The sequence below is a fragment of the Pseudophryne corroboree genome, chromosome 3 (genome assembly GCF_028390025.1).
Source record: "Pseudophryne corroboree isolate aPseCor3 chromosome 3, aPseCor3.hap2, whole genome shotgun sequence".
NCBI lineage: Eukaryota > Metazoa > Chordata > Amphibia > Anura > Myobatrachidae > Pseudophryne > Pseudophryne corroboree.
The window spans coordinates 30,692,055-30,719,025 of NC_086446.1; the positions used below are offsets into that span (position 1 = coordinate 30,692,055).

General features: G+C 46.7%; 2 protein-coding genes across 2 annotated transcripts in view; one reads left to right on the forward strand and one right to left on the reverse strand.

Moving 5' to 3' along the window:
* LOC135054604 (zinc finger protein 271-like) overlaps positions 1-23,419 on the reverse strand; it is a 143,755-nt gene extending 120,336 nt beyond the window's left edge. The window contains exon 1 of the mRNA XM_063957791.1: positions 23,258-23,419. The gene's annotated coding sequence lies outside the window, so the exon portion shown is untranslated. The remainder of the gene's footprint in view (positions 1-23,257) is intronic.
* A 56-nt stretch (positions 23,420-23,475) lies between these two features.
* LOC135054597 (oocyte zinc finger protein XlCOF6.1-like) overlaps positions 23,476-26,971 on the forward strand; it is a 219,385-nt gene continuing 215,889 nt past the window's right edge. Inside the window, exon 1 of the mRNA XM_063957778.1 lies at positions 23,476-23,730. The gene's annotated coding sequence lies outside the window, so the exon portion shown is untranslated. The remainder of the gene's footprint in view (positions 23,731-26,971) is intronic.

A 26,971-nucleotide genomic window follows, 5' to 3' on the forward strand; every position in this document is an offset into this window, starting at 1 on the left:
CCCGTCAGATCTAAACAAAGTGTGAATGAACGTGATGTTAGATGGAGATATACGACACCCAGACAGGGTGAATATTGCTAGTGAAGTGTGAATAGGCAATTAAAACCAATTAAGGGGTTAAAAACCGGAAGGTCCGCTGCAGATGCATTAGAAAGATAGAGCATAAACGGTAAATTTAAGAACATGATCATGTGGTTAGACAATATAGATATATGCAGAATAATGATACACTTAGCCCAACAAGGGCTAGCAGGCTGTGGTGCAATCAGGATGGGTCCCCACAAGGTTGCGACACCCAAAGTAGGGTGAGGATGTAGGGGGTGGGTGGGGATGTCCAGGGGGGACAGAAGGGAGGGAGGGGAGGATGTGGATAACGAAAGGGGAGGGGGGGAGGGAGGGAAAGGAAGGACAAAGGGAAGGGGAAGGGGGGAAGGGGAGGGAAGGGGGAAGGGGGGGAAAAGGAGGGGGGGGGGAGGGGAAAGGGGGGGATAAGGTTGAAGATCAGTATGGGTTAACGAGTAGGTTATTTACAAGAATACATTCCATGTGAATTTTTCATTAAGTCCTTTAGGTGACAGAGTGTCCAACAAAACAATCCATTTCGACTCGCATCTGGATAGTGCTGTGTGGCGGTCACCCCCTCTCACAGGGTTAGGGATGTGGTCGATGATCTTGTATCGCAAGCTGGCGAGTGAATGGCCTTGGGACTTAAAATGGCGTGCAACCGGTTGATCCACAGATTTGCCCATCAGAGATGCCTTAATGGCCGATCTATGCAATGCCATCCTATCCCTGAGGTTCCGGATTGTCTGTCCAACGTATAGTAAGCCGCATGGGCAGATGATAATATATACGATAAACGGTGTCGTACAGGTAACCACATGTCTGATTTTAAATTGTTTACCTGTGTGTGGATTGTTAAAGGTATGGCCTGTTTCAAGATATTTGCACGTTGTGCAAGATGCACACTGGTAACATCCTGGTCTTTTAACTTGCGTTGAAGCCTTGGGGATTGGGATGATGTTAGTTTTTACTAATAAGTCCCTGAGGTTGGGGCCTCTCTTATAGCTAGGCATCAGAGAGGTGTTTCTGAAACAGGGTAGATCCTTATCTCCAGACACAATGGGCCATAGGCCCTTGGTGGCACGTGGAAGAACTATGCTGGCTGTGGAGAACTTGGTGACAAAAGGAATTCGGGATTGTGCTGGCTTTTGGGGAACTTTGTAAAGCAAATGTTCTCTAGGGATTTGAAGCACTTCGTTCTTGGCCTGTTGTAGCTCCCTTAATTTATATCCTCTATGGGCAAATTTTAGGATCATCTTGTCCAGAGTGGTAACCAGGGTACTGCGGTCACTGGAAATTCTGGCTGCACGGAGCATTTGTGATCTAGGAAGTCCACGTTTCAGTGCTGGGGGATGACAGCTACTGTGATGTAAAAGCGTGTTACGGTCCGTGGGTTTGGAAAATACTTGGGTATGGATGGCATTATTCTTGATTTCAATGGTGACGTCCAAGTAGTTAATGCTTGTGTAACTGGTCTGGTATGTGAATTTAATGGGTGAATTACGTGAATTGATGTGCTCGATGAGAGTAGTGAGTTCAGGTTCAGTTCCCGTCCAGAGGATCAGTAGATCATCAATGTATCGTAGGTAAAGAGCTATTTTGTTGGTTATCTCTCGTGTTGAGAAGAAGAATTCCTCCTCTTGTAAAAACATGAATACATTAGCGAACGATGGGGCCATTGAGGACCCCATCGCACATCCAGTTGTTTGGATGAAGTACTGTCCATTGTGTAAGAAGTAATTTTGTTTTAAAGTTTTCGACAATAATGACAAGAACAGTGATATGGGGATGGCATCGAAATGGTGTCTGAACAAAAACAGTTCCATGGCGGCAAGGCCGCTGTCATGTGGAATTACAGTATAGAGATTCTTGACATCTAGGGTACATAGCAACAAGTTGTTAGGGATGGTTGTGAAATGGTGAAGTCTGGTGAGAAGTTGTGTAGTGTCCTTGAGGAAAGTCGGTTGATCCATGATATATGGTTGGATAAGATGATCCAGAAACTGTGAAACAGGCTGAAGAAGTGACCCCCGTGCTGAAATTATTGGTCTGGGAGGTGGATCCACTGGATTTTTGTGAAGTTTAGGGATAGTGTATAACACCGGAGTGATAGGGAAAGGAGTGAGTAGTGAATTATATGTTTTCTTATCAAGGTGTCCAGCTTGGTGAGCTTCCAACAGGACAAAGTCCAGGTCTCGTTTGAATCCTTCCGTGGGATTCTGGGGGAGCCTGTGGTACGTGGAGGCATCTTGTAATAGAAGATCAATGTTGGAAATGTATGTTTCAGAATCCTGTATAACAATGCCGCCCCCCTTATCGGCGGGGCGGAAGATGACATCCCGGTACTTCGACAGGTCCTGGAGCGCTTTCTGCTCAGCTCGAGACAAATTAGTATGGACAGTTGGTTGAGCTGCGTGGAATTTGGTGACTGCTGTGTCTAACAGGCGATTGAATGTCTTCAGGGAGGCGTTTGTCGAGACAGGATCAAACTTGGTTTTTTTATGCACTGCCGAAGTTTGATAAAGGGGCACTTGGTCCCCTTGGTGTTGGAAAAATTCTTTGGTTTTTAAAGACCTGTGAAGGCCGTATAGATCAATCTTCCAGTCTAAATCCCGGTGGGGGTGGGTAGGGACAAAGGATAAACCTTTGTTTAACACATCTAATTCAGTGGATGAAAAGGTACGGGAAGATAAATTGAAGGTTACTTCCTCCCTCTGTTGATGGGAGGCTTGGAAGATCCTTTGGTTTTGGCCCCCACGTCGCGTTCTTCCTGGTCGCGCATGTCGACTTTTGAACGTGTGGCCCTTACTAAAGGGACCGTCCGTGTTGTCTGGGGGTCTTCCGAGTCGGTGACTAGAAAATCACTGTCACTATTGGATTGTGACCTGTTTCTCCTGTGAGGTGGATTTCTATCTTTCCAAGAGATCCGCGATCTAGAGCGGGGTGGTGGATCTGTACCGTTCAACCATCGGTAAACCCTTTGGTCTTCATAATCAGCTTGGACCGTTGTGAGTTTCTTCTGTTTAAATTTTACAAGATCTTGTCTGTAGGTATTACACTGTTGTTCCAGGCGGTCCCATTGCGCTTGTAATTTCTTATCATCTAATTGGGATTTATATTTCAGGGTAGCCTCCGCAAGTTTAGATCTGGTCTCGGTTAGAATAGTACGAGCCTCATCGATGACCAATAACATTAGATCCGAACTGCATTTATTGAGTATCGAGATCCATTTATAGCAAAAATCGGCACTATTGCGCCCGATAGTTGGCATGTTCCTTATCCTGAAACCCCGTGGGATCATTTTGGCTCGATAGTAATCGGATAGTGATGTGCCATGAAGGAGATAATCGGTCTCTTTGTTTCGTAATTTAAGGAGTTTTTGGAAGATCTCCTCCGTAGAGAGTGGTTCTGGTTGGACGTTGAGGTCAGTGCCAAATAGGATCTGCGAGGCTTGTGTTTCATTGTAGCTAAGCGTCTCTGCCAAATGTTGTTTAAGTTCGATAAATGACAGAGATCCCGCTGTGGTAGGTGATGTCATGACAGCCTGTGTGGGGATACCAGCTGATTGCAGAATACAGCTGCTATAATCACTGCAGCTGGAGCGACCGGATGGTGAAAGTCACTGGTAGGTTCAGTAGTTGCAAAAAACAGGAAACAGTGATGAAAAAAAACTGATGAAAAAATAAGGGTCTTATCTAGTCACCCTGCTTAGGGGTGTGACTAAGGTGCCTTGATACTTAGGAAATGTAGCCAATTTCCAATATTATATATGAATGTATACATCCGGCACTCAATGTAAAACAGGGATATGCCTGGGTGCCATCCTTAAATTAGTACAGATAGCATGCCTTTCCCACCTGTGGCTCAGGTATATCTGGAAGGGACAGAGGCGGCACTCCAAGGACTTAGAAAATACTTTATGTGCAAAGCATGGCAATTCCAAACAACTGTGCAAACAATCAAAACATGGAGATCTTACGACGTTTCAAGGCTGAGCCTTTTCTTCAGGTAAGTTGACCCATGTGGAGCGTGTAGTGAGGAAGGAGCAGCAAGAACCAAAACATACCAAGAAAAAGACTCACCTTTTAAAACCGTGCAGAGACAGGTGTTCCCGGCGTCCGTGTTCGGCGCTTCCGGGTGCGGCGCCCGGGTGTCGCATAGTTGACGTCATCGTTGCTACGCAACGTGGATGCGCACAGCCGCCGAAGAGACCCATCATCGTTGCTAAGCAACTGGGATACACACGGCAGCCGGGGAGACCCGTCAGACATTCCACCCACCCCCTACATCCTCACCCTACTTTGGGTGTCGCAACCTTGTGGGGACCCATCCTGATTGCACCACAGCCTGCTAGCCCTTGTTGGGCTAAGTGTATCATTATTCTGCATATATCTATATTGTCTAACCACATGATCATGTTCTTAAATTTACCGTTTATGCTCTATCTTTCTAATGCATCTGCAGCGGACCTTCCGGTTTTTAACCCCTTAATTGGTTTTAATTGCCTATTCACACTTCACTAGCAATATTCACCCTGTCTGGGTGTCGTATATCTCCATCTAACATCACGTTCATTCACACTTTGTTTAGATCTGACGGGTCTCCCCGGCTGCCGTGTGTATCCCAGTTGCTTAGCAACGATGATGGGTCTCTTCGGCGGCTGTGCGCATCCACGTTGCGTAGCAACGATGACGTCAACTATGCGACACCCGGGCGCCGCACCCGGAAGCGCCGAACACGGACGCCGGGAACACCTGTCTCTGCACGGTTTTAAAAGGTGAGTCTTTTTCTTGGTATGTTTTGGTTCTTGCTGCTCCTTCCTCACTACACGCTCCACATGGGTCAACTTACCTGAAGAAAAGGCTCAGCCTTGAAACGTCGTAAGATCTCCATGTTTTGATTGTTTGCACAGTTGTTTGGAATTGCCATGCTTTGCACATAAAGTATTTTCTAAGTCCTTGGAGTGCCGCCTCTGTCCCTTCCAGATATACCTGAGCCACAGGTGGGAAAGGCATGCTATCTGTACTAATTTAAGGATGGCACCCAGGCATATCCCTGTTTTACATTGAGTGCCGGATGTATACATTCATATATAATATTGGAAATTGGCTACATTTCCTAAGTATCAAGGCACCTTAGTCACACCCCTAAGCAGGGTGACTAGATAAGACCCTTATTTTTTCATCAGTTTTTTTTCATCACTGTTTCCTGTTTTTTGCAACTACTGAACCTACCAGTGACTTTCACCATCCGGTCGCTCCAGCTGCAGTGATTATAGCAGCTGTATTCTGCAATCAGCTGGTATCCCCACACAGGCTGTCATGACATCACCTACCACAGCGGGATCTCTGTCATTTATCGAACTTAAACAACATTTGGCAGAGACGCTTAGCTACAATGAAACACAAGCCTCGCAGATCCTATTTGGCACTGACCTCAACGTCCAACCAGAACCACTCTCTACGGAGGAGATCTTCCAAAAACTCCTTAAATTACGAAACAAAGAGACCGATTATCTCCTTCATGGCACATCACTATCCGATTACTATCGAGCCAAAATGATCCCACGGGGTTTCAGGATAAGGAACATGCCAACTATCGGGCGCAATAGTGCCGATTTTTGCTATAAATGGATCTCGATACTCAATAAATGCAGTTCGGATCTAATGTTATTGGTCATCGATGAGGCTCGTACTATTCTAACCGAGACCAGATCTAAACTTGCGGAGGCTACCCTGAAATATAAATCCCAATTAGATGATAAGAAATTACAAGCGCAATGGGACCGCCTGGAACAACAGTGTAATACCTACAGACAAGATCTTGTAAAATTTAAACAGAAGAAACTCACAACGGTCCAAGCTGATTATGAAGACCAAAGGGTTTACCGATGGTTGAACGGTACAGATCCACCACCCCGCTCTAGATCGCGGATCTCTTGGAAAGATAGAAATCCACCTCACAGGAGAAACAGGTCACAATCCAATAGTGACAGTGATTTTCTAGTCACCGACTCGGAAGACCCCCAGACAACACGGACGGTCCCTTTAGTAAGGGCCACACGTTCAAAAGTCGACATGCGCGACCAGGAAGAACGCGACGTGGGGGCCAAAACCAAAGGATCTTCCAAGCCTCCCATCAACAGAGGGAGGAAGTAACCTTCAATTTATCTTCCCGTACCTTTTCATCCACTGAATTAGATGTGTTAAACAAAGGTTTATCCTTTGTCCCTACCCACCCCCACCGGGATTTAGACTGGAAGATTGATCTATACGGCCTTCACAGGTCTTTAAAAACCAAAGAATTTTTCCAACACCAAGGGGACCAAGTGCCCCTTTATCAAACTTCGGCAGTGCATAAAAAAACCAAGTTTGATCCTGTCTCGACAAACGCCTCCCTGAAGACATTCAATCGCCTGTTAGACACAGCAGTCACCAAATTCCACGCAGCTCAACCAACTGTCCATACTAATTTGTCTCGAGCTGAGCAGAAAGCGCTCCAGGACCTGTCGAAGTACCGGGATGTCATCTTCCGCCCCGCCGATAAGGGGGGCGGCATTGTTATACAGGATTCTGAAACATACATTTCCAACATTGATCTTCTATTACAAGATGCCTCCACGTACCACAGGCTCCCCCAGAATCCCACGGAAGGATTCAAACGAGACCTGGACTTTGTCCTGTTGGAAGCTCACCAAGCTGGACACCTTGATAAGAAAACATATAATTCACTACTCACTCCTTTCCCTATCACTCCGGTGTTATACACTATCCCTAAACTTCACAAAAATCCAGTGGATCCACCTCCCAGACCAATAATTTCAGCACGGGGGTCACTTCTTCAGCCTGTTTCACAGTTTCTGGATCATCTTATCCAACCATATATCATGGATCAACCGACTTTCCTCAAGGACACTACACAACTTCTCACCAGACTTCACCATTTCACAACCATCCCTAACAACTTGTTGCTATGTACCCTAGATGTCAAGAATCTCTATACTGTAATTCCACATGACAGCGGCCTTGCCGCCATGGAACTGTTTTTGTTCAGACACCATTTCGATGCCATCCCCATCCCACTGTTCTTGTCATTATTGTCGAAAACTTTAAAACAAAATTACTTCTTACACAATGGACAGTACTTCATCCAAACAACTGGATGTGCGATGGGGTCCTCAGTGGCCCCATCGTTCGCTAATGTATTCATGTTTTTACAAGAGGAGGAATTCTTCTTCTCAACACGAGAGATAACCAACAAAATAGCTCTTTACCTACGATACATTGATGATCTACTGATCCTCTGGACGGGAACTGAACCTGAACTCACTACTCTCATCGAGCACATCAATTCACGTAATTCACCCATTAAATTCACATACCAGACCAGTTACACAAGCATTAACTACTTGGACGTCACCATTGAAATCAAGAATAATGCCATCCATACCCAAGTATTTTCCAAACCCACGGACCGTAACACGCTTTTACATCACAGTAGCTGTCATCCCCCAGCACTGAAACGTGGACTTCCTAGATCACAAATGCTCCGTGCAGCCAGAATTTCCAGTGACCGCAGTACCCTGGTTACCACTCTGGACAAGATGATCCTAAAATTTGCCCATAGAGGATATAAATTAAGGGAGCTACAACAGGCCAAGAACGAAGTGCTTCAAATCCCTAGAGAACATTTGCTTTACAAAGTTCCCCAAAAGCCAGCACAATCCCGAATTCCTTTTGTCACCAAGTTCTCCACAGCCAGCATAGTTCTTCCACGTGCCACCAAGGGCCTATGGCCCATTGTGTCTGGAGATAAGGATCTACCCTGTTTCAGAAACACCTCTCTGATGCCTAGCTATAAGAGAGGCCCCAACCTCAGGGACTTATTAGTAAAAACTAACATCATCCCAATCCCCAAGGCTTCAACGCAAGTTAAAAGACCAGGATGTTACCAGTGTGCATCTTGCACAACGTGCAAATATCTTGAAACAGGCCATACCTTTAACAATCCACACACAGGTAAACAATTTAAAATCAGACATGTGGTTACCTGTACGACACCGTTTATCGTATATATTATCATCTGCCCATGCGGCTTACTATACGTTGGACAGACAATCCGGAACCTCAGGGATAGGATGGCATTGCATAGATCGGCCATTAAGGCATCTCTGATGGGCAAATCTGTGGATCAACCGGTTGCACGCCATTTTAAGTCCCAAGGCCATTCACTCGCCAGCTTGCGATACAAGATCATCGACCACATCCCTAACCCTGTGAGAGGGGGTGACCGCCACACAGCACTATCCAGATGCGAGTCGAAATGGATTGTTTTGTTGGACACTCTGTCACCTAAAGGACTTAATGAAAAATTCACATGGAATGTATTCTTGTAAATAACCTACTCGTTAACCCATACTGATCTTCAACCTTATCCCCCCCTTTCCCCTCCCCCCCCCCTCCTTTTCCCCCCCTTCCCCCTTCCCTCCCCTTCCCCCCTTCCCCTTCCCTTTGTCCTTCCTTTCCCTCCCTCCCCTTTCGTTATCCACATCCTCCCCTCCCTCCCTTCTGTCCCCCCTGGACATTCCCACCCACCCCCTACATCCTCACCCTACTTTGGGTGTCGCAACCTTGTGGGGACCCATCCTGATTGCACCACAGCCTGCTAGCCCTTGTTGGGCTAAGTGTATCATTATTCTGCATATATCTATATTGTCTAACCACATGATCATGTTCTTAAATTTACCGTTTATGCTCTATCTTTCTAATGCATCTGCAGCGGACCTTCCGGTTTTTAACCCCTTAATTGGTTTTAATTGCCTATTCACACTTCACTAGCAATATTCACCCTGTCTGGGTGTCGTATATCTCCATCTAACATCACGTTCATTCACACTTTGTTTAGATCTGACGTGTCTCCCCGGCTGCCGTGTGTATCCCAGTTGCTTAGCAACGATGATGGGTCTCTTCGGCGGCTGTGCGCATCCACGTTGCGTAGCAACGATGACGTCAACTATGCGACACCCGGGCGCCGCACCCGGAAGCGCCGAACACGGACGCCGGGAACACCTGTCTCTGCACGGTTTTAAAAGGTGAGTCTTTTTCTTGGTATGTTTTGGTTCTTGCTGCTCCTTCCTCACTACACGCTCCACATGGGTCAACTTACCTGAAGAAAAGGCTCAGCCTTGAAACGTCGTAAGATCTCCATGTTTTGATTGTTTGCACAGTTGTTTGGAATTGCCATGCTTTGCACATAAAGTATTTTCTAAGTCCTTGGAGTGCCGCCTCTGTCCCTTCCAGATATACCTGAGCCACAGGTGGGAAAGGCATGCTATCTATACATACATATATATATGCCAAAAAATTGAAGAAGCAGGGAGCGCCAATAGTGCATTAAAAGAGTACAGGAATTTTATTTAAAAAGTCCAAATTGGTGACAAGTAAAACCCGTACCATAAAAGGCGGTCAAACCACCGCTCGTATAACCGGCATATAATTTACCCCACCGTGCGAACGGAATATTCTTAATTCCAAATCCAAACGTCAGACCACGCCCATACGCGTTTCGTCATTCGACTTCGTCAGTAGGCCTGGTCTGAAGTCACAAAAGCATTGTTTAAATACACATGTCATTATTCTAATTAACCCATACAGGTTGCATTCAAATAAATTTCAACATAGCACGGAATACAATATCGACATTTCTCTAGTACATATAGTTCAAAAATGAGTTCTATAATTCCACACAAAAATAGTTGTGATAGGAAAAGTTCATCAAGGCATCAGATATCTAAATTAATAACAGTAACGAAAACATTTAAAAATATATAAAAAATAATGAATAATAAATACAAGATGATTCAATTATATTCAATCATATGCATGAGCACATCGGTATCAATGATGTTGCCACACAGAGCCACTCAGCTAACCATTAGCCGCCCATATATATGCTTATAAATGATTTCATACAGCTCACATGCATGAATGACATTGTACATAGCGATGTACATCCACCCGTCGTCCGTTCCACGGACTCCTTATACTACACTCGCTGTTACCTTTTTTGTTCACAGCAGTTGTATCAATCCTCACAGTTGGGTGTCTGCATTTGCATCGCCTGTAGCAATTATCCCGTCACGGTACTCCCGTTACTTATACCACCAAAACCCGTCGCAGTAACCCCGTCATTAAACGATCGGGCGGCGCCCGGTATTGACGTGAGCGGGTTGAATGAACAGGTGTATGGACATTTCATACTATTAAAGGACCAGCGCTTACTTGCGCGATCAGTTTATCACAGATAGGGGAAAAAACAACAATAGGAAAAAAGACCAAAACTATTTCCGTGCGGATAAACATACACTATAATATAAAAGATGAAGGGAAAATATACTGCAATTAATAGGCATGAATCCTCCCTACCAACAATTAATCTTGTAGAAATTGTGGACTTATAAATTGATAGACAGAGAATTAGATAACAGATCCAGTCTTAGATATCTATTTGAGAAACGGGGTCAATTCATATCCCTCATTTAACCCGTTTGGGTATAGAGTATCTAATGTGACTATCCAAAATGTTTCCCTTTTATTAAGGGTATTTTCTCTATCTCCCCCACGCTTGTCGTAGGCTACATGTTCCAAACCTATAAATTTTAATGAAGCAGGGTCACTGCAATGATGCTGTTTGAAATGGCGGGGAACACTATGGTTTTCTACATTATTCTTAATATTTCTCAAGTGTTCTAAAATTCGGAGTTTTAACACCCTCTTAGTCTTGCCGACGTATCTCATCCCGCACCCACATTCAAGTAAATAGACGATATAAGTGGAATTGCAATTAATAAAGGTATTAATTTTAAACTTTTTGTCCGAATTTTTACTACTAAAAGTTTTGGTGCCCTTTAACCCAATTTTGAATGTGGGTGCGGGATGAGATACGTCGGCAAGACTAAGAGGGTGTTAAAACTCCGAATTTTAGAACACTTGAGAAATATTAAGAATAATGTAGAAAACCATAGTGTTCCCCGCCATTTCAAACAGCATCATTGCAGTGACCCTGCTTCATTAAAATTTATAGGTTTGGAACATGTAGCCTACGACAAGCGTGGGGGAGATAGAGAAAATACCCTTAATAAAAGGGAAACATTTTGGATAGTCACATTAGATACTCTATACCCAAACGGGTTAAATGAGGGATATGAATTGACCCCGTTTCTCAAATAGATATCTAAGACTGGATCTGTTATCTAATTCTCTGTCTATCAATTTATAAGTCCACAATTTCTACAAGATTAATTGTTGGTAGGGAGGATTCATGCCTATTAATTGCAGTATATGTTCCCTTCATCTTTTATATTATAGTGTATGTTTATCCGCACGGAAATAGTTTTGGTCTTTTTTCCTATTGTTGTTTTTTCCCCTATCTGTGATAAACTGATCGCGCAAGTAAGCGCTGGTCCTTTAATAGTATGAAATGTCCATACACCTGTTCATTCAACCCGCTCACGTCAATACCGGGCGCCGCCCGATCGTTTAATGACGGGGTTACTGCGACGGGTTTTGGTGGTATAAGTAACGGGAGTACCGTGACGGGATAATTGCTACAGGCGATGCAAATGCAGACACCCAACTGTGAGGATTGATACAACTGCTGTGAACAAAAAAGGTAACAGCGAGTGTAGTATAAGGAGTCCGTGGAACGGACGACGGGTGGATGTACATCGCTATGTACAATGTCATTCATGCATGTGAGCTGTATGAAATCATTTATAAGCATATATATGGGCGGCTAATGGTTAGCTGAGTGGCTCTGTGTGGCAACATCATTGATACCGATGTGCTCATGCATATGATTGAATATAATTGAATCATCTTGTATTTATTATTCATTATTTTTTATATATTTTTAAATGTTTTCGTTACTGTTATTAATTTAGATATCTGATGCCTTGATGAACTTTTCCTATCACAACTATTTTTGTGTGGAATTATAGAACTCATTTTTGAACTATATGTACTAGAGAAATGTCGATATTGTATTCCGTGCTATGTTGAAATTTATTTGAATGCAACCTGTATGGGTTAATTAGAATAATGACATGTGTATTTAAACAATGCTTTTGTGACTTCAGACCAGGCCTACTGACGAAGTCGAATGACGAAACGCGTATGGGCGTGGTCTGACGTTTGGATTTGGAATTAAGAATATTCCGTTCGCACGGTGGGGTAAATTATATGCCGGTTATACGAGCGGTGGTTTGACCGCCTTTTATGGTACGGGTTTTACTTGTCACCAATTTGGACTTTTTAAATAAAATTCCTGTACTCTTTTAATGCACTATTGGCGCTCCCTGCTTCTTCAATTTTTTGGCAGGACTACCACCCGTCCGGGATCGGGTAACATTGGGGAGGCGACAGCTGGAAATCCCAGAAGTGCGTACTGACAAACTTCTTCCACCAAATAATACTGGCAGTCAGTGAATTTGAGGAACATTGCTCCTAGTTTATCTTTGGACTTGTAGTTCCGGGACTTTCCATATATATTCATATCAAAAACAAAAAAAGCTTTTACCTTGTTATTTGCGCTCATACTATCTGTTCATACATATATATATATATATAAATATCTATATGCATACTAGGGTCTCAATCTCTGCTGATAAGTTACCTGTCCACGCTGCCACAGCGCTATAAACCCATGCCGACACAATCGCCGGTCTGGGTAGTATACTAGAACGTGCACGCTATCTGCAGGATCCCTGAGAATAGCTAGTGCTACCGTCTGTGCAAACAGGACACCCTAGGGGAAGATTCTCAACACATCCTGGCCCTAGTGGGGAAAGGATACAGCCTGAGAATTTTTTTGTGGGAAGCTGCAGTCTCTTGTCTGGAGATTCCCGCTCATTTTCCTCATGAGAGGAGGGGAATTTACCTCAGCTTTCTTCCCCTTAACATGTGTACCCTTGTGTCAGGGACAATTGAGTCATCAGTGATATGCAAATCATCTTTTATTACAATAATCATATATTGAATACCTTTCAGTCATCTTGGCTGTAACTTTGCATTATCGTAGTCGACACTGGAGTTAAACTCCGTGTCGATACCAGTGTTTATTATTTTGGATAGTGAGCATTGAGAGACTCTGAAGGTCTCTGTGACATAGGGACAGACATGGGTAGATTTCCTGTCTGTTCCCTAACCTTTTGTGCAATAAATTCACCTTAGCACTTACACATATCCAAACAGGTGTCGGCGTTGTCGACGGAGACACCCTCTCACACACATATACGCTCTATCACCTCCTTAGGGGAGCCTTTTACCTCAGACATGTCGACACACGCGTACCGACACACCACCCACACAGGGGATGCTCTATTTGAAGACAGTTCCCCCACAAGGCTCTTTGGAGAGACAGAGATAGAGTATGCCAGCACACACCCCAGCGCTATATAACCCAGGGATTACACTACAGCTCAGTGTTTACCCAGTAGCTGCTGTATATACAAATTTTGCGCCTAAATTTATGTGCCCCCCCCCCCCCCTCTTTTCACCCTTTGTGTACCGGGATACTGCAGGGGAGAGCCTGGGGAGCTTCCTTCCAGCGGAGCTGTGAAGAGAAAATGGCGCTGGTGTGCTGAGGAAGAAGGCCCCGCCCCCTCAGCGGCCGGCTTCTGTCCCGCTTTCTGTGTAAAAAAATGGCGGGGTTTTTTACATATATACAGTGCCTGACTGTATATATGCATTTTTATGCCAAAAGGTTCTTCAATTGCTGCCCAGGGCACCCCCCCCCCCCAGCGCCCTGCACCCTACAGTGACCGGAGTGTGTAAGTGTGCTGGGAGTAATGGCGCACAGCTGCGGTGCTGTGCGCTACCTTAAATGAAGACAGGAGTCTTCTGCCGCCGATTTCGCCGTCTTCAAGCTTCTGTTCTTCTGGCTCTGCGAGGGGGACGGCGGCGCGGCTCCGGGAACGGACGATCGAGGACAGGTGCCTGTGTTCAAACCCTCTGGAGCTAATGGTGTCCAGTAGCCTAAGAAGCGCAACTTAGCTGCAGGCAGGTAGGTTTGCTTCTCTCCCCTCAGTCCCACGTAGCAGTGAGTCTGTTTCCAGCAGAAGCTCTCTGAAAATAAAAAACCTAACAAATACTTTCTTTTACTAGCAGGCTCAGGAGAGCCCTCTAGGAGCACCCAGCTCTGGCCGGGCACAGATTCTAACTGGAGGAGGGGCATAGAGGGAGGAGCCAGTGCACACCAGATAGTACCTAATCTTTCTTTAGAGTGCCCAGTCTCCTGCGGAGCCCGCTATTCCCCATGGTCCTCACGGAGTTCCCAGCATCCACTAGGACGTCAGAGAAAGATCCATTAACCACAACGCGCTGCTCCCTATTATCTAACCAGTTTTTGACCCAAGTGCATATTGTGCTTCCTAGCCCTGATTCTTGTAGCCTGTAGATAAGTCTCATGTGTGGTACAGTATCGAACGCTTTGGCAAAGTCTAAAAAGATTACATCCACGTCTTTACCCTGATCTAGGTTTGCGCTTACTGTTTCATAAAAGCCAAGTAAGTTGGTTTGACAGGATCTGTCCTTTATAAACCCATGTTGATTCCTTTTAATGACCTTATTGACTTCAAGGAACTTCTGAATACTATCTCTTAGAATACCTTCCAATACTTTCCCCACTATAGATGTAAGACTAACTGGTCTATAATTACCTGGTTCAGCTTTACTTCCCTTCTCCTTGTCTCCGGAGGTCCGTCTGTCACTGACCTGGTGGCTGCAGGACCAACGATTGAGCAGGGGTCGTCCCTTCTGGATCTCCAACTGGGTCCTTCTGACGACGGATGCCAGTCTGAGGGGTTGGGGTGTGGTATTGGAGCAACACTCTCTTCAGGGTCGGTGGACAAGGGAGGAGTCTCTCCTCCCGATAAACATTCTGGAATTGCGGGCAGTATTCAATGCTCTGAAACTGGCCCAGCATCTGCAGCATCTGGTACTGAACAGGCCTGTTCAAGTACAGTCAGACAACGCCACCACGGTGGCGTACATAAATCATCAAGGCGGCACTCGAAGCCACATGGCAATGATGGAAGTGTCAAAGATTTTTCAATGGCCGGAACGCCATCTGCCAGCCATTCCTCAGTCGTCAGGACGTACATGCCGGAGAGTGGAGCCTTCATTCAGAAGTATTTCAACTCCTAGTGGACAAGTGGGGCCTACCAGATGTAGACCTGATGGCGTCTCGACACAATCACAAGGTTTCGGTCCTCGGTGCAAGAACAAGGGATCCTCAAGCGGCGTTCGTAGAAGCACTGGCAATTCCATGGAACTTTCGGCTGCCGTACGTGTTCCCTCCGGTGTCACTCCTGCCCAGAGTAGTGAGGAAGTTCAAGCAAGAAGGAGGAATCCTTCTTCTAATAGCTCCTGCGTGGCCCAGACGGCATTGGTTCTCAGACCTACAGGGTCTCTCACTAGAGCATCTTCTCCTTCCGCAATGACCAAACCTCCTCATTCAGGGCCCTTGTGTTTACCAGGATTTGTCCCGACTGGCTTTGACGTTGTGGCTCTTGAAGCTTCCGTACTGAGGGCCAAAGGATTTTCTGAGGCGGTCATTCAAACTATGTTGAAGGCACGTAAGCCGGCTTCTGCTCGGATTTACCATAGGGTCTGGAATTCTCACTTTGCGTGGTGTGCATCTAACAATCATGACGTTTACAAGTTTAGTACGGTCAAACTTTTGACTTTCCTACAACAGGGCCTGGAATTGGGCCTTCGGCTGGCCTCCCTCAAGGTTCATATTTCTCCTTTGTCGGTATGGTTTCAGAGAAAAATTGCGACTCTGCCTGATGTTCATACATTCACTCAGGGTGTTTTACAGATTCAACCTCCCTATGTCCCACCTGTGGCTCCTTGGGATTTGTCAGTGGTCCTGGAGGCTTTGCAAGAGTCTCCGTTTGAACCTCTTGAATCTGTGGACCTTAAGTGGCTTTCCCTCAAGGTCTTATTCTGCTGACTATTGCCTCTGCTAGACGGATATCAGATTTGGGTGCCTTGTCTTGTAGGTCCCCCTATCTGATTTTTCACCGTGACCAGGCGGTTCTTCGGATGCGCCCTGGTTAGCTGCCTATGGTGGTGTCTTCTTTCCGTCTTAACCAGGAGATTGTGGTTCCGGCCTTTGTCCCTCCGGATTTATCCTCCAAACAGCGGTCTTTGGATGTGGTACGGGCTCTCCGTAACTATGTGAAGAGGACAGCCTCCGTTAGGAAGTCTCATTCTCTCTTTGTACTTTTTGGTTTTCACAAACATGGCTGGCCTGCTAACCAGCAGACCTTAACCAGATGGATTAGAATGGTGATTGCACATGCTTGTGTACAGGCTGGCCTTCCAACTCCTGCTACCATCAGAGCCCATTCTACTCGGTCTGTTGGACCTTCTTGGGCAGCCCGCCGCAGTGCGACTCTTGAACAATTGTGCAAGGCGGCTACGTGGTCCTCAGTGAACACGTTCAGAAGGTTCTATGCCTTCGATACTTCCGCCTCCCAGGATGCTTCCTTTGGACGCCGGGTTCTTGTGCCCGCTACAGTGCGTCCCCTCCCATAAGGAACTGCTTTAGGACATCCCCGATGTTATTCCCTGTGGAATACAGTGTACCCCGCTGCAGAAAAGGAGATTTATGGTAAGAATTTACCTTTGTTAAATCTCTTCCTGTGAGGTACACTGGATTCCACAGGACGCCCACCCTGACGCACTTAGCTTCTTTGGGTTGGTATGGCATTAGCCGCTGCTACCTTCTCCTGTCGTGAGAATGTGTTGTCTGTGGCTACTAACTGTTGTCGTCTCTTTTACCTGCTACTGCATTGGACTGGTTAACAAAACTGAGCTCAGGCGGTGCTGAGCATCTTGGGAACAGTCAAAGCTTTTAGCCTGTTGGTGCCTCGGATCAAGATCCTACTGTACACCCCCCGATGTTATTCCCCGTGGAATCCAGTGTACCTCGCAGAAAGAGATTTAACAACGGTAAGTTCTTACCATAAATCTCCTTATCACAGTACCACGCTGGAAGTCACTGAGCTCTTCAGAATGACCCATTTTGTATCAGAAATGTTTGCAAATGGAGATTGCATGGCTAGGTGCTTGATATTTTACACCTGTTGCAATGGGTCTGATTGAAACACCTGAATTCAATATTTAACAGGTGTGGTCAAATACTTTTTTACATATATCATATGTATCACTGTACGGCCCCCTCTCCCCTATATAATAATAATAATACCACATATCAGTGTGTGTGCCGAGAGCTGTGTTATTCCCCGTCATATATCACTGTACAGTCCCTTCTCCCTATATAGTAATACCACATATCAGCATGTGCCAGGAGCTTTGTTATTCCCCTCATATATCACTGTACGGTCCCCTCTCCCCTATATAATAATACCACATATCAGCATGTGTCAGGAGCTTTGTTATTCCCCTCATATATCACTGTACGGTCCCCTCTCCCCTATATAATAATACCACATATCAGCGTGTGCCGAGAGCTGTGTTATTCCCCTCATATATCACTGTACGGTCCCCTCTCCCCTATATAATAATACCACATATCAGCCAGTGCCGGGAGCTGTGTTATTCCTCTCATATATCACTGTATGGTCCCCTCTCTCCCCTATAAAATAATACCACATATCAGTGTGTGCCTGGGGCTGTTATTCCCCCTCATATATCACTGTACGGCCCCCTCTCCCCTATATAATAATACCACATATCAGCATGTGTCAGGAGCTTTGTTATTCCCCTCATATATCACTGTACGGTCCCCTCTCCCATGTATAATAATAATACCACATATCAGCGTGTGCCGGGAGCTGTGTTATTCCCCTCATATATCACTGTACGGTCCCCTCTCCCCTATATAATAATACCACATTTCAGCGTGTGCCGGGAGCTGTGTTATTCCCCTCATATATCACTGTACGGTCCCCTCTCCCCTATATAATAATAACACATATCAGCATGTGCCGGGGGCTGTGTTATTCCCCGTCAAAGAGTACTGTACGGTCCCCTCTCCCCTATATAATAATAACACATATCAGCGTGTGCCGGGTGCTGTGTTATTCCCCGTCAAAGATCACTGTATGGTACCCTCTCCCCTATATAATAATAGCACATATCAGCATGTGCCGGGGGCTGTGTTATTCCCCGTCATATATCACTGTATGGTCCCCTCTTTCCCCTATAAAATAATACCACATATCAGTGTGTTCCGGGGGCTGTGTTATTCCCCCTCATATATCACTGTACGGTCCCCTCTCCCCTATATAATAATACCACGTATCAGTGTGTGCCGGGAACTGTGTTATTCCCCCTCATATATCACTGTACTGTCCCCTCTCCCCTATATAATAATACCACATAGCATGTGTCAGGAACTTTGTTATTCCCCTCATATATCACTGTACGGTCCCTTCTCCCCTATATAATAATAACACATATCAGCGTGTGCCGGGTGCTGTGTTATTCCCCGTCAAAGATTACTGTATGGTACCCTCTCCCCTATATAATAATAGCGCATATCAGCATGTGCCGGGAGCTGTGTTATTCCCCTCATATATCACTGTACGGTCCCCTCTCCCCTATATAATAATACCACATATCAGCGTATGCCGGGAGCTGTGTTATTCCCCTCATATATCACTGTACGGTCCCCTCTCCCCTATATAATAATAACACATATCAGCGTGTGCCGGGGGCTGTGTTATTCCCCGTCAAAGATCACTGTACGGTCCCCTCTCCCCTATATAATAATAATACCACATATCAGCGTGTGCCGGGAGCTGTGTTATTCCCCTCATATATCACTGTACGGTCCCCTCTCCCCTATATAATAATACCACATATCAGCCAGTGCCGGGAGCTGTGTTATTCCTCTCATATATCACTGTATGGTCCCCTCTCTCCCCTATAAAATAATACCACATATCAGTGTGTGCCGGGGGCTGTGTTATTCCCCCTCATATATCACTGTACGGCCCCCTCTCCCCTATATAATAATACCACATATCAGCATGTGTCAGGAGCTTTGTTATTCCCCTCATATATCACTGTACGGTCCCCTCTCCCATGTATAATAATAATACCACATATCAGCGTGTGCCGGGAGCTGTGTTATTCCCCTCATATATCACTGTACGGTGCCCTCTCCCCTATATAATAATACCACATATCAGCGTGTGCCGGGAGCTGTGTTATTTCCCTCATATATCACTGTACGGTCCCCTCTCCCCTATATAATAATAACACATATCAGCATGTGCCGGGGGCTGTGTTATTCCCCGTCAAAGAGTACTGTATGGTACCCTTTCCCCTATATAATAATAGCACATATCAGCATGTGTCAGGAGCTTTGTTATTCCCCTCATATATCACTGTACGGTCCCCTCTCCCCTATATAATAATACCACATATCAGCGTGTGCCGGGAGCTGTGTTATTCCCCTCATATATCACTGTACGGTCCCCTCTCCCCTATATAATAATAACACATATCAGCGTGTGCCGGGTGCTGTGTTATTCCCCGTCAAAGATCACTGTATGGTACCCTCTCCCCTATATAATAATAGCACATATCAGCATGTGCCGGGGGCTGTGTTATTCCCCGTCATATATCACTGTATGGTCCCCTCTTTCCCCTATAAAATAATACCACATATCAGTGTGTTCCGGGGGCTGTGTTATTCCCCCTCATATATCACTGTACGGTCCCCTCTCCCCTATATAATAATACCACGTATCAGTGTGTGCCGGGAACTGTGTTATTCCCCCTCATATATCACTGTACTGTCCCCTCTCCCCTATATAATAATACCACATAGCATGTGTCAGGAACTTTGTTATTCCCCTCATATATCACTGTACGGTCCCTTCTCCCCTATATAATAATAACACATATCAGCGTGTGCCGGGTGCTGTGTTATTCCCCGTCAAAGATTACTGTATGGTACCCTCTCCCCTATATAATAATAGCGCATATCAGCATGTGCCGGGAGCTGTGTTATTCCCCTCATATATCACTGTACGGTCCCCTCTCCCCTATATAATAATACCACATATCAGCGTATGCCGGGAGCTGTGTTATTCCCCTCATATATCACTGTACGGTCCCCTCTCCCCTATATAATAATAACACATATCAGCGTGTGCCGGGGGCTGTGTTATTCCCCGTCAAAGATCACTGTACGGTCCCCTCTCCCCTATATAATAATAATACCACATATCAGCGTGTGCCGGGAGCTGTGTTATTCCCCTCATATATCACTGTACGGTCCCCTCTCCCCTATATAATAATACCACATATCAGCCAGTGCCGGGAGCTGTGTTATTCCTCTCATATATCACTGTATGGTCCCCTCTCTCCCCTATAAAATAATACCACATATCAGTGTGTGCCGGGGGCTGTGTTATTCCCCCTCATATATCACTGTACGGCCCCCTCTCCCCTATATAATAATACCACATATCAGCATGTGTCAGGAGCTTTGTTATTCCCCTCATATATCACTGTACGGTCCCCTCTCCCATGTATAATAATAATACCACATATCAGCGTGTGCCGGGAGCTGTGTTATTCCCCTCATATATCACTGTACGGTGCCCTCTCCCCTATATAATAATACCACATATCAGCGTGTGCCGGGAGCTGTGTTATTTCCCTCATATATCACTGTACGGTCCCCTCTCCCCTATATAATAATAACACATATCAGCATGTGCCGGGGGCTGTGTTATTCCCCGTCAAAGAGTACTGTATGGTACCCTTTCCCCTATATAATAATAGCACATATCAGCATGTGTCAGGAGCTTTGTTATTCCCCTCATATATCACTGTACGGTCCCCTCTCCCCTATATAATAATACCACATATCAGCGTGTGCCGGGAGCTGTGTTATTCCCCTCATATATCACTGTACGGTCCCCTCTCCCCTATATAATAATACCACATATCAGCCAGTGCCGGGAGCTGTGTTATTCCTCTCATATATCACTGTATGGTCCCCTCTCTCCCCTATAAAATAATACCACATATCAGTGTGTGCCGGGGGCTGTGTTATTCCCCCTCATATATCACTGTACGGCCCCCTCTCCCCTATATAATAATACCACATATCAGCATGTGTCAGGAGCTTTGTTATTCCCCTCATATATCACTGTACGGTCCCCTCTCCCATGTATAATAATAATACCACATATCAGCGTGTGCCGGGAGCTGTGTTATTCCCCTCATATATCACTGTACGGTCCCCTCTCCCCTATATAATAATAACACATATCAGCATGTGCCGGGGGCTGTGTTATTCCCCGTCAAAGAGTACTGTACGGTCCCCTCTCCCCTATATAATAATAACACATATCAGCGTGTGCCGGGTGCTGTTTTATTCCCCGTCAAAGATCACTGCATGGTACCCTCTCCCCTATATAATAATAGCACATATCAGCATGTGAGGGGGCTGTGTTATTCCCCGTCATATATCACTGTATGGTCCCCTCTTTCCCCTATAAAATAATACCACATATCAGTGTGTTCCGGGGGCTGTGTTATTCCTCCTGATATATCACTGTACGGTCCCCTCTCCCCTATATAATAATACCACGTATCAGTGTGTGCCGGGAACTGTGTTATTCCCCTCATATATCACTGTACTGTCCCCTCTCCCCTATATAATAATACCACATAGCATGTGTCAGGAACTTTGTTATTCCCCTCATATATCACTGTACGGTCCCCTCTCCCCTATATAATAATACCACATATCAGCGTGTGCCGGGAGATGTGTTATTCCCCTCATATATCACTGTACGGTCCCTTCTCCCCTATATAATAATAACACATATCAGCGTGTGCCGGGTGCTGTGTTATTCCCCGTCAAAGATCACTGTATGGTACCCTCTCCCCTATATAATAATAGCGCATATCAGCATGTGCCGGGAGCTGTGTTATTCCCCTCATATATCACTGTACGGTCCCCTCTCCCCTATATAATAATACCACCACATATCAGCGTATGCCGGGAGCTGTGTTATTCCCCTCATATATCACTGTACGGTCCCCTCTCCCCTATATAATAATAACACATATCAGCGTGTGCCGGGGGCTGTGTTATTTCCCGTCAAAGATCACTGTACGGTCCCCTCTCCCCTATATAATAATAACAACACATATCAGCGTGTGCCGGGTGCTGTGTTATTCCCCGTCAAAGATCACTGTATGGTACCCTCTCCCCTATATAATAATAGCGCATATCAGCATGTGCCGGGAGCTGTGTTATTCCCCTCATATATCACTGTACGGTCCCCTCTCCCCTATATAATAATACCACCACATATCAGCGTATGCCGGGTGCTGTGTTATTCCCCGTCAAAGATCACTGTATGGTACCCTCTCCCCTATATAATAATAGCGCATATCAGCATGTGCCGGGAGCTGTGTTATTCCCCTCATATATCACTGTACGGTCCCCTCTCCCCTATATAATAATACCACCACATATCAGCGTATGCCGGGAGCTGTGTTATTCCCCTCATATATCACTGTACGGTCCCCTCTCCCCTATATAATAATAGCACATATCAGCATGTGCCGGGAGCTGTGTTATTCCCCCTCATATATCACTGTACGGTCCCCTCTCCCCTATATAATAATACAACATATCAGCGTGTGCCGGGAGCTGTGTTATTCCCCCTCATATATCACTGTACGGTCCCCTCTCCCCTATATAATAATACAACATATCAGCGTGTGCCGGGAGCTGTGTTATTCCCCTCATATATCACTGTACGGTCCCCTCTCCCCTATATAATAATAATACCACATATCAGTGTGTGCCGGGAACTGTGTTATTCCCCCTCATATATCACTGTACGGTCCCCTCTCCCATATATACTAATATATACTGCGGGCACGGTGGGTGTGAGAGGAAATATATTGCGGGCATGGTGGGCATGAGGGGTTATACTGCAGGCACGGTGGTGTCAGGGGGAATATATACTGCGGACACAGTGACTGGCAGGGGGACTATATACTGCTGGCACAGTGATTGGGAGGAGGGTGTATATAGATAAATATTGTGTGGGTCACTCCCTCATTGCCCCCTATACCTCATTACATCACATCTCTCTCATTACACATCTACAGATACTCACCCCCGGCCACACGGTTGGTTCTATATTGGAGTGGTAGAAGGGACCTTGTGACGTACCTAGGGGCGGAGACACGTCACCAGGGGGAGGAGCTACGGCCAAACAGGGTACCCGAAAAGTACGCTCGCCACGCTTCGGGCTCGGTGGCTCGCTCCGCTCGCCACCAAATGACTAAAGGTAATAGTTGGTGGCGGGGATAGTAGAGCAACTGTCCCGCTTGCCTAGCTCCTCCCCCTTGTGTCGTGGCTCCTCCCCCTGACGGAAAAGGTCCCTTAGGCCACTTTGATCTAGCCTCAACCATTTCCTGGATGCGCTGTGGAACGCATAGACCGGAAGTACGCTGGAACGCACAGACAGGAAGTTATGTGGAACGCAGATCGAACTTGTGTGGTGGAACGCAAGAAAAGCGGAATAAACCGAAGGGAAGTGGGGTGTGTAACTTCCTCCTTATCAGAACAGACGGTGTGTGGCCGGGGGTGAGTATCTCTGTAGATGTGTAATGAGAGAGAAGTGATGTAATGAGGTATAGGGGGCAATCATGAGGCAGGTGTGAGGGGCGGAACTATAAGGGTGTGAGGGGCGGGGCTATGAGGGTGTGACCCCCCCACAGTATTTATATATATATACACCCTCCTCCCAATCACTGTGACCGCAGTATATATTCCCCCTCAAGCCCACCGTGCCCGTAGTATATATTCTCCCTCACGCCCTCCGTGCCCGCAGAATATATTCCCCCTCACGCCCACCGTGCCCGCAGAATATATTCCCCATCACGCTCTCCGTGCCACAGTATATATATTCCCCCTCATGCCCACTGTGCCTGCAGTATATATTACCCTTTACACCCACTGTGCCCTCAGTACAAATTCCTCTACACGCCTACCGTGCCCGCAGTATATATTACCATTCACGCCATCTGTGCCCACAGTATATATTCCCCCTCGCGCCCACCGCATACTTGCCTACCTGACCCTCTCCATGAGGGAGAAAATGCTCTGTTCCTGGACTTTCCTGGTAATGTATGATTGCCATCACCTGTGGTGAGCTAGGTAATTGATAAGAAAGGTGTTTCACCACAGGTAATGGCAATCATACATTACCAGGAAAGTCCAGGAACAGAGCATTTTCTCCCTCATGGAGAGGGTCAGGTAGGCAAGTATGGCCCACCGTGCCCGTAGTATATATTCCCCCTCATGCCTACCGTGCCCGCAGTATATATTACCCTTCACGCCATCTGTGCCCACAGTATATATTCCCCCTCGCGCCCACCGTGCCCGTAGTATATATTCTCCCTCACGCCCACCGTGCCCGCAGTATATATTCCCCATCATGCCCGCAGTATATATTCTCCCTCACGCCCACCGTGCCCTGTAGAATATATTCCCCCTCACGCCCACCGTGCCCGCAGTATATATTCCCCATCACGCTCACCGTGCCACAGTATATATATTCCCCCTCATGCCCACTGTGCCTGCAGTATATATTACCCTTCACACCCACTGTGCCCGCAGTACAAATTCCTCTACACGCCTACCGTGCCCGCAGTATATATTACCCTTCGTGCCTGCAGTATATATTCCACCTCAAGCCCACCGTGACCGCAGTATATTCCCCCTCACCCCCACCATGCCCGCAGCATATATTCACCGTCACGCCCACCGTGCCCACAGCATATATTCACCCTCACGCCCACCGTACCCGCAGTATATATCCCGCTCACATCCAACGTGCCTGTAATATATATTACCGCTCACATCCAATGTGCCTGCAGTATATATTCCTCCTCACACCCACCTTGCCCGCAGTATTAATTCCCACTTCACGCTTCCACCATGCCCGCAGTAAATACTCTCCTTCACGCCCACCGTGCCCACAATATATATTTCCCCTCACACCCAGCTTTCACTGTACCCGCAGTATATATTCCCCCTAACACCCAGGTCTCACCAAGCCTTCAGTAAATTTTACCCCTCACGTTCACCGTGCCCACAATATATATTCCCCTTACACCCACCGTGCCCACAATATATATTCCCCTTACACCCACCGTGCCCACAGTATACTCCCTCACACCCAGCTCTCACCGCGCCTGTAGTATATATTCCCCCTCACACCCCTGTCCCCGCAGTATATATTCCTCCCTCACACCCAGCTCTCACCGTGCCCATAGTATATATAACCCCCTCACACCCAGCTCTCACCGTGCCCGCAGTATATATTCCCCCTCACACCCAGCTCTCACTGTGCCCGCAGTGTATATTTCCTCACACCCAGCTCTCACCGTGCCCGCAGTGTATATTCCCCCCTCACACCCAGCTCTCACTGTGCCCGCAGTATATATTCCCCCTCACACCCAGCTCTCACTGTGCCCGCAGTATATATTCCCCCTCACACCCAGCTCTCATTGTGCCCGCAGTATATATTTCCCCTCACACCCAGCTCTCACCGTGACCTTAGTATATATTCCCCCTTACACCCAGCACTCACCGTGCCCGCAGTATATATTCCCCTCTCACATCCAGCTCTCACTGTGCCCGCAGTATATATTCCCCCTCACACCCAGCTCTCACCGTGCCCACAGTATATATTCCCCCTCACATCCAGCTCTCACCGTGCTCGCAGTATATATTCCCCCTCACACCCAGCTCTCGCCGTGCCTGCAGTATATATTCCCCCCTCACACCCAGCTCTCACCGTGCCCACAGTATATATTCCCCCTCACACCCAGCTCTCGCCGTGCCTGCAGTATATATTCCCCCTCACACCCAGCTCTCACCGTGCCTGCAGTATATATTCCCCTTCACACCCAGCTCTCGCCGTGCCTGCAGTATATATTCCCCCCTCACACCCAGCTCTCACCGTGCCCACAGTATATATTCCCCCCTCACACCCAGCTCTCACCGTGCCGCAGTATATATTCCCCCTCACATCCAGCTCTCACTGTGCCCTCAGTATATATTCCCCCTCACACCCAGCTCTCACTGTGCCCGCAGTATATATTCCCCCCTCACACCCAGCTCTCACCGTGCCTGCAGTATATATTCCCACTCACACCCAGCTCTCACCGTACCTGCAGTATATATTCCTCCTCACACCCAGCTCTCACTGTGCCTGCAGTATATATTCCCCTTCACACCCAGCTCTCACTGTGCCCGCAGTATATATTTCCCCTCACACCCAGCTCTCACCGTGCCCGCAGTATATATTCCCCCTCACACCCAGCTCTCACCGTGCCCACAGTATATATTCCCCCTCACATCCAGCTCTCACTGTGCACGCAGTATATATTCCCCTCACACCCAGCTCTCACCGTGCCCACAGTATATATTCCCACCTCACACCCAGCTCTCACCGTGCCCGTAGTATATATTCCCCCTCATACCCAGCTCTCACCGTGCCCGTAGTATATATTCCCCCTCATACCCAGCTCTCACCGTGCCCGCAGTATATATTCCCCCTCACACCCAGCTCTCACCGTGCCCGCAGTATATATTCCCCCTCACATCCAGCTCTCACTGTGCACGCAGTATATATTCCTCTCACACCTAGCTCTCACCGTGCCTGCAGTATATATTTCCCCTCACACCCAGCTCTCACTGTGCCCGCAGTATACATTCTACCTCACACCCAGCTCTCACCGTGCCCGCAGTATATATTCCCCCTCACACCCAGCTGTCGTGCCCGCAGTATATATTCTACCTCACACCCAGCTCTCAT